This window comes from Triticum aestivum, chromosome 3B (genome assembly GCF_018294505.1).
Source record: "Triticum aestivum cultivar Chinese Spring chromosome 3B, IWGSC CS RefSeq v2.1, whole genome shotgun sequence".
NCBI lineage: Eukaryota > Viridiplantae > Streptophyta > Magnoliopsida > Poales > Poaceae > Triticum > Triticum aestivum.
In genome coordinates, this window is record NC_057801.1 from 613,125,548 (window position 1) to 613,137,217 (window position 11,670).

An 11,670-nucleotide genomic window follows, 5' to 3' on the forward strand; every position below is an offset into this window, starting at 1 on the left:
CATATTTTAGTTGCTGTTGATGAAAGTGTGTTATGTCGACTAGAGGGGGTGAATAGGCGATTTTTATGAATTCTTCACTGAGGAATTTGCCGGTGAGGAAATTCCTTAGCGAAGAACTATTAGCAGCGGAATAAGTACTCAGAAGTAAGCATAACAGAATACAAGCATGGTCATCATGATGAAATGAAGACTAGCACAGAGTACAGAAAGCGTAATCACGGGATAACACAAGATGAAGACAAACAGACTGAAGAAATTGAACTGAGGAAATTGAGAAAGTCTTCAGTCAAAGTCTTCAAACACAGATATGAACAAACAGTCAACACAGTAATGAGGAAATGAAAGGGTTGAGGAAATAGAACCAGTTAGGTTGGTGAAGACAATGATTTGGTAGACCAGTTCCAACTGATGTCTCAGTTGTACGTCTGGTTGGAGCGGCTGAGTATTTAAACTCCTGGACACATAGTCCCGGACACCCAGTCGCTGAGCACGCAGCTCAGGACACCCAATCCTCACCGTATTCTCCTTGAACTAAGGTCACACAGACCTCGTCCAATCACTCGTGGTAAGTCTTCAGGAGACTTCCAAACCTTCACAGACTTGGTCACTCGGCGATCCACAATTCCTCTTGGATGCTCTAGACCTTGACGCCTAACCGTCTGGAAGAAGCACAGTCTTCAAAGGTAACAAGCGTCGGATCCACGCAGGATCAATTTCTTCAGTGATGCTCAATCACTTTGGGTTTGTAGGGGTTTGGTTTTGGATTTTCCTCACTCGATGATTTTCGCTCAAAGTCCTCGGAGGATGGGTTGCTCTCAAATGACAAGTGTCAAGTTCTCTCGGAGCAGCCAACCAGCTAGTGGTTGTAGGGGCGGCTATTTATAGCCTAGGGAGCCGCCCGACATGATAAGACATAAATGCCCCTCAATGATATGACCGTTAGGTGGATAAGATATTTTGGGACAGCTGGCGCGCAGCACAGCAACGGTCGGAAATTTGACTCTCAAATTCCTCAGGGCTATCATGTTCCTCACTATGTAGGTAATTCACACTGACGAATTCCTAACTCCTCAGTCAAAACAAATTCATCAGCGACCAGAAGAACTTCGTCTCTGTCACTGAAGAAAGTGACTGAACTGTATGAGATTTCCAAAGGCTTCACTCGAAGGGATTGGTAGGTGTAGGATTTTGAGTTGAGCATCACATGGAAATTTTTCCTTAGTATTTCCTCGACCCCTTTAATAGTACGGTGTTTCCTATGACTCAAGAAAGAGAAAATGAAACTACAAAAACAAAAGTCTTCACGCTTCATGTTCCACAAATGAATACCAAGTCTTCAAGGTCACACCAATTTCTTCACTTTCAAAGTCTTCAGAAAGTCTTCAGAATATCAAAGTCTTCAGTTGAAGAACTTCATTTTTAGGGGTCGACTTTCTCTGTAAATATCAAACTCCTCATAGACTTATAGACCTGTGTATACTCACAAACGCATTAGTCCCTTAACCTATAAGTCTTCAATACACCAAAATCACTAAGGGGCACTAGATGCACTTACAATCTCCCCCTTTTTGGTGATTGCTGACAACACAGGTTAAGTTTTCAACGGGGATAAACATATGAAGTGTATACACTGATATTGAGGAATTTGATTACAAGATATAGAAGAACTCCCCCTGAAGATGTGCATAGTGAGGAATTTGCTTTTGAGGCAATGCACATTTGAAGAGTTCAATCATGGAGATCTCCCCCTATATCTTGTAATTCATACACGCATTTGATATATAATATGAAGAATTTGAAATGCATGATGAAATATGGTGCCTGATGAGATTCATCATGCGTGCAATGTCATTAACGAGGAATAAGCAAGCAAAGCATAATGCAACAAAAGTATCAGCGCACCATCGGGTTTAAGATTAGAACTCGATCCAAATAAAAGTTTCAGAAGAACGAGAGTTGTAACTTAAAAAAATGCCCTTAATATAGACCCGCTTGAAGACTAACTCAGATTTCTCCCCCTTTGTCATCAAATGACCAAAAGGATTGAAACGAAGGACTACCGCCCCTGAAGAATTTCAAGTCGATGGAGGAGCGCCAGTGTTGTCGGGGTTGTTTGTTGTAGCAGGGCCTGCCGCAGTGTCGTCCAAATCTTCATACTCATCAGTGTCACGCGATGAAGAATAAGAGCTGGCCACCAGTGGAGGAATTTTGACCCTCTTGAATTTCTTCGGAGGAGGTGCAGACCAGTCAAATTCTTCCTTGAGACTCATAGTCTTCAGTTCTTCAGCACTATAGACATGAGTGAGGACAGCCCAGGTGCGGTTGAAGGTTTCATGAAGGTAGTATTGGTTCTTCTTCACTGCATTGTGTGTTGAGGTCATATTGTGAAGAAGTGCACCAAACTGATGCTTTACCCATTTGTGATTGTGATCAACCTTCTGATGAAGACTGAGGAGTAACTCACGGTCAGTCATCACCCTGGGTGCTGTGGCTTGAGGATTTTGCTTGGCTGAGATATTTGTGGCAGAGTCATGTGTGGCAGAATCGTCATTGGTAGAGTAAGATGCAGCCTTGCAAAATTGACCATCCAATGACGAATGCCTTCATCGATCACAGCAGCGGCCTTGCCTTTATCATCAGCTGATGAAACTGTCCGTTTGAGGACTTCAATGGGAGGCAAGTAGCTACCGTGGTTCAGAGTGTCAGCTTTGTAATTCAGTGAAGATCTTGCCCTGATGAATCTCATAATCCAAGGAGCATAGGGCTTCAGCTCGAATGGTGACATAGCAATATTGGCCAGAGTCCTCATGAAGAAATCATGGAAGTTGACGGGAACTCCATGAATGATGTTGAAAAGCATATTCTTCATGATGCCAACGACTTCTTCATCATTTGAGTCGTGGCCTTTGATAGGACTCATTGTCTTCGTCAGAATTCGATAGACAGTCTGAGGCACATAGAGTAATTCCTTGACGAGGAATTTGGTTCGTGGGGCCTGCCTTGGCTTCAAAGGCTTCATCAGCACTTGCATATAGTGATTTGAAACTTCTAGTTCGTTGTAGATACAACGAGCACCATCAAGTGGAGGACTGAGTGGTAGAGCACAAAGCAATTCAGTTGCTGGTGCCTTGTAGTGAGTATTTTCAGACATCCAGTCTAATACCCATGAGTTCACGTCTTCAGCATCTCCGGTGATGTGCAGAGTTGCACAGAATTGAAGAATGAGTTCTTCATTCCAGTCACAGATATCAATGCAGAAATTCAGAAGTCCTGCGTCGTGAAGAACACTGAGGACTGGCTCAAAGCCGGGCAAAGACTCCATGTCCACATGAGGAATATGTGCATGATCGAAGACTTTGTCTTTGTTGAAGAGCACTGAGGAATAGAAATTTGCTTGGCTGGCAGTCTAGAAACGCCTCTTCCTTATGCGAGCAGAATCATATGGATTATAATCAGTGAAGAATACGTGCTCGGCAAAGAAATCTTCAGCCTTGAACTTCTGTTTGCTTGAGAACGGATTCTTTGGCTTTGGCAGAGGGGTGTCAGTGAGTTGCATCACCACCTCAGGAATCGCGAGCTCAGGTTCTTCAGGTTGAGGAATTTCTTGTTCCTCAATAGGTGCAGTCTGAGAATCAGCAGCAGCAGGTTCATCAACACTAGTGGCTGGAATTTCTTCATGGACAGATGAAGTGGGATGAGTTTTTTCAAAGCCCATTTGAACAGTTGGAGCATGGGACTGAGGTATCTGTTGGATTGGGGTGAAGAGTGGAGAATTTGGATGCTGACTTTCCCAAAAGTCATCATTCATCACTGGCGTTGTGCTTCCAATATCCACATCTTCTTCAAGTTCCTCAACACCGGCCTCTTCAGCTGTGAACTGAGGCATAGGCGAGGAAATGATTGGGGTTGAAGGGATTGCTTCCACTTTAGTTTCTTCATCAATCTGCTCTGACGAAGCAGCAGAATGATTTTCTTCATCAGATCCGCTTGGGATCTCATAGTCTTCTCCAAAAGGAACAAGGTCCTTTGATGGCATGGAGGAAATCGGAACAACATCAATTGGATTTTCGAGTGAGCTGGTCATTGGCTTCAATTTCTTTGCAGCTAAAGAGTTTGACGCGGCTGATGCCTTCCTTTTCTTCACTGCAGCTCGCTCTGCAGCCTTGGTCTTCTTCACATCAGAATCAGATGGAAGAATTGGAGTTGGTGTGGGCGCGGGAGGAGCTGAGGAATCTGGTTTATTTTCTTCAGGCGCAACTGATGCAGTTGCTCCGATCTCTTCAGTTTCTTCAGGTGCACCACTAGTGGATGCCCTGGCAATTTCTTCAGCGGCTGGAATTTCTTCACCAGCCCTGGAACGAGCATGTTCTTCAGCAGGCTGAAAGTCATAAGCGGTGCTGGCATGTTCTTCAGCAGGCTGAGCAGAGTCTGCAGCCTGAAGATTTTCTTGTTGCGATGGGCTTGCAACATTTGTGAATTTCTTCGTTAGATTGACGAATCTTACTTTAGCTCCTTGCCAATCAGCATAGTAGGCATCAAAGTCTTTGCTGAGGGCTTGAATTTCAGACTGAGCCTGGAGAAGTTCCTCAGGTGTCATTCTGACAACGTTTTTCTTTAGGAGCTTCTCCTTTCTGTATTGAGCTTTCCTGATCTCTCTTGCCTTTTCAAACTTCCATTTCTCTTCAGTGATGAAATGGGTCAGCATGTGACTTTGACCAGAGGTCAGATGAAGATCAGGCATAGGGGTGTTAGGATCCTTGTGCCAGAGATCAATGTAATCGAGGATTTTTCTCGGATCCAAAAGCAGTGGCACAGATGTGCCTTTGGCTCTAGCGGCCTTCACCTGTCTATCTCTGATGATTTCTGCAAGTTCATCATCAGAAGGCACATGGAATGCGACCTGTTTCTTCTTTGGATTTGGCCGAGGACCTCGTCCAGCTGTTGCTTTGGTCTTCAATAGTGTGGGGCCTGATGAGGAAATTGGTGCAGCTGAGGAACTTGCTGAAACACCAGAGGCAATCGAGAAACCAGCAGTCCTTTGACATGTAGCCAGATGCACAGGAGCTGAGGACTTTGAAGGAGCTATTGCGGATTTTGGTGGAGCTGTAGCAGTGTGAGGAATTTGCCGTGAGGGCACTGTTGGTGAAGCACTTGGCTTACGAGCAGGCTTCTTTGGCATGGATTTCCTCGGTTTGACCGAGGCCTGAGTAGCAGTAGCAGTGGCAGAATCCTCATTGAATTTCTTCACTGCCTCCTTGGCTTGTCTTGCCAATTTAGCTTGGCGCTTAGCCCATTCTTCAGGAAAGTCCTCACCACGTTTGATGCTTGTGGGGTCAGCTACTTGGCCAGGTGACAATGGAGCTCTTGGACATGGAGGATTGAGGGCGAATTTCCTCATGTACTTTGGAGTCACATATCTGTATTCCCTCCATTCCCTTGCCCATCTCCGTTCAATCCTCTGAATGCGCACCTTGCGCTGATTTTTGTTTTCTTTGCCAAACTTTGCTTCATCAGGTGTGCAATAGTCAGCATAAATTTCCTCAGGGATTTCAAACGCAGTCGTAACCTCAGGTTTCTTTCCTCCTTTCTGCGGCTTCTTACCGTTTGCCATATTCTTCAGTTGAGGAATTTGAACAATCGAGTTCTCTGAAGAAGTATGCAGTTTTTCTTCGAGGAACACTGCAAATGAGTTAAGTTGATGAGAACCTAGTGATTCAGCAGCAGACATGAGTACCTGTGAATAGAGTACAGGTGCGAGGAATTCGGAGAGGTCATATGCGTTCTGAGAAGGTTTTTCGAAAAGAACAAGTTTTGAGGAATTTGACCAGATGAACCTTGAGGAATTTCACTAAGCGTTCTTGTCTTAGGTTCCAGAGTTGTACAGATCGAAGATCCACACAATTAGGGAATCTTGAAGAAAATGATTGCTTAGAGAAACAGTTCAAGATCATATGATGTGAGGTGTTCATATGTGTGAAGATTTGAAGAATAAACACCTTTGAAGATTTTCAGGAAAGTTTGAGAATCAAAGTGAGTAATAAAAGTAACTTTTAATTACCCGAAGTGAAGAACACGACGAACTGAGAAGAACAGATGTGAAGTTCGTCAGGTTAGATCTCCCACGCCCTAACTTGGCAGAGGGAGACAGCTACGGCGGCGGCGGAGTGAAGATTTCCGCGGTCGGCGTGAGTACGACGGCGACGAGGTCGAGGCAGCGAAGCTCCTCCTCACCGGCGACGATGGAGTAGCGGCAGCGCTAGGGTTTGAGGAGCTCGAGTGAGAGAGTAGCGATCGAGCGGAGTAAATGAAGTGAGGAAGGGGAGAGGGGTATTTATAGACACGGTGAAAAACTGTTCGCCCGAAGATTTGGGATGAACGTGCCCCTGCCCTTTCTCCTTCTCGCGACATGTGTCACCCACGTACTGTGTAGTTGAGATCGTGTACGATCGTGGGTGAATAGAATAATGCATTGTGGTATGCGGAACGGTTTGAGCGGCAAAACCGAAAATTTGGATAAGATTTGTTTTAAAGTTTCGTTCGCAATTTCTTCAGCTGACAATGACATAGTGAAGATTTTGAACGAGTTTCAAATAGAACACATATGAAGAATTTGTGAATAGATTGGGTTGAGTATAGCATAGAGGGGGAAGGGTCCGATCACATTCACTTAGCAGAAAAAGCAACTTGAAGAAATAGCTATAAGTGAATGCTGTAGAGGACATAAACTCATATATATATATATATATATATATATATATATATATATATATATAGCCAATGAAGAAAAACGAAGGAAACAGTGAAGATTTTGAAAAGTTGAAGAATTTGAAAAACTGAAGAATTTCAAAACTGAGGAAAAACTCAAATTGAAGATTTTCAACTTTTTGTGGTGGCGTGACCCACCGTATAAGAATGATGATTTCAGACACCGCGTACAATTGTCGTAGGGCTCTGAGAATCAAATTCTTCATTAATTTCTTCACACTTAGAGTGTTATTCTTCATTGATTGAAGAAAAACGTTTCTTCATGTGTTGCACATCTAAGTCATCAATTTTGCATAAGTGTTAGGATGTGTGTCCTTTTCAAAGAACATTCGAAGATTCTAAGATATTTAGCTCACACCGCAACTTGCTAAATCTCTTCTCATCCAAGGGCTTAGTGAAGATATCAGCTAGCTATTCTTCAGTCTTCACGTGCTCGATGGAGATGTCGCCCTTCAACACATGATCACGAAGAAAATGATGACGAATCTGAATGTGCTTTGTCTTCGAGTGCTGAACTGGGTTGTGAGCAATCTTGATGGCACTCTCATTGTCGCAGAGGAGAGGCACATTCTTCACGTTGACGCCATAGTCCTTGAGTGTTTGCTTCATCCAAAGCAGTTGAGCACAGCAAGAGCCAGCAGCAATGTATTCAGCTTCCGCAGTGGACAGTGATACACAGTTCTGTTTCTTCAAGGACCAACAGACCAAAGATCGTCCGAGGAAATGACAAGTGCCAGAAGTTGACTTGCGGTCCACACGATCACCAGCATAGTCAGAGTCAGAATATCCAATGAGATCAAAAGCAGAGCCCTTGGGGTACCATAATCCTAGTGTTGGTGTGTGAGCTAAATATCGAAGAATATGCTTCACAACCTTATGGTGTGATTCCTTTGGTGCAGCTTGAAATCGGGCACACATGCAAACACTAAGCATTATATCTGGCCTAGATGCACATAAGTACAATAAAGAACCAATCATGGAGCGTTATACCTTGTGATCGAAGTCAATACCATTTTCATCAGTGCATAGATGGCCATTTGTGGGCATAGGAATTTTGACGCCTTTGCAATCTTGCATGCCGAATTTCCTCAGTACATCTTTGAGGTATTTCTCCTGAGATATGAATATGCCATTGCGTTGTTGACGAATTTGAAGACCTAAGAAGAATTTCAACTCTCCCATCATAGACATTTGATATTCTTCACTCATCATATAGGCAAATTCATCACTATAACGTTGGTCAGTACAGCCAAAGATAATATCATCAACATATATTTGGCACACAAATAGTTCACCATCATAAGATTTAGTAAAGAGAGTAGGATCGAGTGAACCGGGTGTGAAGCCATTCTTCACGAAGAATTCCTTCAATGTATCATACCACGCCCGAGGGGCTTGCTTGAGGCCATAGAGGGCCTTATTAAGTCTGAAGACTTTGTCAGGATTCTTTGGATCTTCAAAACCTGGGGGTTGAGCAACATATACTTCTTCCTCAAGCTTACCATTGAGGAATGCACTTTTCACATCCATTTGATATAAGATGATATCATGATGGTTAGCATAAGCAAGTAATATGCGAATAGCCTCAAGTCTAGCAACAGGTGCAAAAGTTTCATCGAAATCAATTCCTTCAACCTGTGTGTAGCCTTGAGCTACCAGTCGTGCCTTATTCCTCACCACAAGGCCATTTTCATCTTGCTTGTTGCGGTAGATCCACTTTGTGCCAATGATATTATGCTTGCGAGGATCTGGACGTTTGACCAGTTCCCAGACATTGTTGATCTCGAACTGATGTAATTCTTCTTGCATAGCCTGAATCCACTCCGGCTCCAAAAATGCTTCATCTACCTTAGTGGGCTCCGTGATAGAGACAAAAGCATAGTGCCCACAAAAGTTGGATAAATGTGAAGCTTTCGAGCGTGTGAGAGGACCTGGTGCTCTAATGTCATCGATGATCTTCTCCACTTGCACTTCTTTTGCAACGCGAGGATGAGCTGGTTGTCGCTGAGGAGTTTGATCGGCATTTTCTTCAGCACCATTTTCCTCAGCATTTTCTTCAGGTGTATCAGCTCGATGTTCTTCATGAACTGGAATGAATTCTTCAGCAAATTCTTCAGTAGGAATGACATCCTCAGTTGCCTTGAACTTGATAGAATCCTCAGGTGCTGGTTCATCTAACACAGAAGGTAGGTGCTCTCTTTGCGAGCCATTAGTTTCATCGAACCGCACATCTACAGTGTCAACAATCTTGTGAAGAACAATGTTGAAGACTCTGTAGGTGTGCGAGTCCTTTCTGTAACCAAGCATAAAACCTTCATGTGCTTTCGGTGCAAATTTAGAATTGTGGTGAGGATCTCTAATCCAACATTTAGCACCGAAGACTTTGAAATAACTCACATTGGGTTTCTTGTCAGTGAGGAGTTCATAGGCCGTCTTCTTGAAGAATTTGTGAAGATATACTCTGTTGATGATGTGGCACGCAGTATCAATTGCATCAATCCAAAAATGATGAGGCGTTTTGTATTCATCAAGCATAGTGCGAGCCATCTCAACAATTCCTTCAGCCCTGCATCGTCAGTGATACTAGCAATGTCCTCAGATGAGGAATTAGTGATAGCAGAGGCAGGTGAAGAATTTGTAACAGTTGAAGCATTTGAACATTCAGGTGAAGAATTAGCAGATTCACGTTCAATGCACTTTAAGCATGGAGGAACAAATTCTTCCTGAGAAGCGCTGATTTGTTGAGCTAGTAATGAATCGCGCTCCTTCTGAAGATCTTCATAACTCACTCTTAGCTTCTCAAGATCTTGCTTTCTTTGAAGAAATTCATAAGAAAGTTTCTCATGATCAGATAAGAGAGTGTTATGATGACTTTGAAGGTTATCAAACCTAGACTGAAGTCTCTGAAGATTTTCAGTCAGGGCTTTAGTGCGATCCATTCCTTCACCCAACATATCATCACTTTTGTCTAGCATGTTTTGAACCTTTTCAAAAGCCATTTGTTGTTTTACAGAAATCTTAGCAAGTTTAGAGTAGCTGGGCTTGAGATCCTCATCAGATTCATTTTCACTAGATTCAGAGGAGGTGTATTTGAGTACCTTTGCACCTTTTGCCATGAAGCAATAGGTGGGAGCGTAGTCATCATTATCTTCATCAGGCTTGTCGGTGGGGTCAGCTTCTTCAGTGTTGAAGATGGACTTGCTAACGAAAGCAGTAGCGAAGGCCAGACTCGCCACACCAGATTCGGATTCTTCAGACGCCTCCTCTTCCTCATGTTCCTCAGATTCAGCTTCAGAGTCCATTTCCTTGCCAATGAATGCCCAAGCCTTCTTGGAGCTGCTCTTCTTGTGAGATGAAGACTTCGAGGATTTTGATGACGAAGATTTTGACGATTTCTTCTTCTTCTTCGCATCATCAGAACTGTAATCCTTGTATTTCTTCTTCTTCAATTACTTTTCCCACTGAGGACAATCTTGAATATAATGACCAGGTTTCTTGCATTTGTGGCACAGCCTTCTCTTATAGTCACTTTATGAGGAATCACTACTTCTTGAGGATTTTTCAAAGCGACCACGTCTTGAGAACTTCTGGAATTTCTTCACGAGCAGTGCTAGCTCCTGGCTCAATTCTTCAGGATCACCAAGGCTACTACCAGAATCCTCACATTCAGACTCAGACACAACCTTGGCCTTCAGGGCACGTGGTTTGCCATAGCTCGAACCATAGAGATCGCTCTTTTCAGCAAGCTGGAACTCGTGAGTATTTAGCCTTTCGAGGATATCGGCAGGATCAAGAGACTTGTAGTCAGCCCGTTCTTGTATCATCAGACCCAGAGTATCAAATGAGGAATCAAGCGATCTCAACAGTTTCTTCACCACCTCATGGTCAGTGATGTCAGTGGCACCGAGGGCTTGAAGCTCATTTGAGATGTCAGTGAGGCGATCAAAGGTTTGTTGGACATTTTCATTGTCGAGTCTTTTGAAGCGGTTGAAGAGATTCCGAAGAACATCAACTCGAGAGTCACGCTGAGTTGAGACTCCTTCATTCACTTTGGACAGCCTATCCCAGATAAGCTTAGCAGTTTCCAAAGCACTCACTCTTCCATACTGTCCTTTACTCAGATGGCCACATATGATATTCTTCGCTTGAGAATCGAGTTGCTTGAATCTCTTCACATCGGTAGCGTTCAGTGAGGGTGAAACAGAGGGAACACCATTTTCCACAACATACCAGAGATCGTTGTCAATTGCCTCGAGATGCATTCGCATCTTGTTTTTCCAGTAGGGGTAGTCCGTCCCATCAAAGGTAGGACACCCAGCCGAGACCTTGATCATACCTGCGGTCGACATAACTAAAACTCCAGGCGGTTAAACCAAAATCACACAGAACAAGGGAGTACCTTGCTCTGATACCAATTGAAAGTGCGTTATGTCGACTAGAGGGGGGTGAATAGGCGATTTTTATGAATTCTTCACTGAGGAATTTGCCGGTGAGGAAATTCCTTAGCAAAGAACTATTAGCAGCGGAATAAGTACTCAGAAGTAAGCATAACAGAATACAAGCATGGTCATCATGATGAAATGAAGACTAGCACAGAGTACAGAAAGCGTAATCACAGGATAACACAAGATGAAGACAAACAGACTGAAGAAATTGAACTGAGGAAATTGAGAAAGTCTTCAGTCAAAGTCTTCAAACACAGATATGAACAAACAGTCAACACAGTAATGAGGAAATGAAAGGGTTGAGGAAATAGAACCAGTTAGGTTGGTGAAGACAATGATTTGGTAGACCAGTTCCAACTGATGTCTCAGTTGTACGTCTGGTTGGAGCGGCTGAGTATTTAAACTCCTGGACACATAGTCCCGGACACCCAGTCGCTGAGCACGCAGCTCAGGACACCCA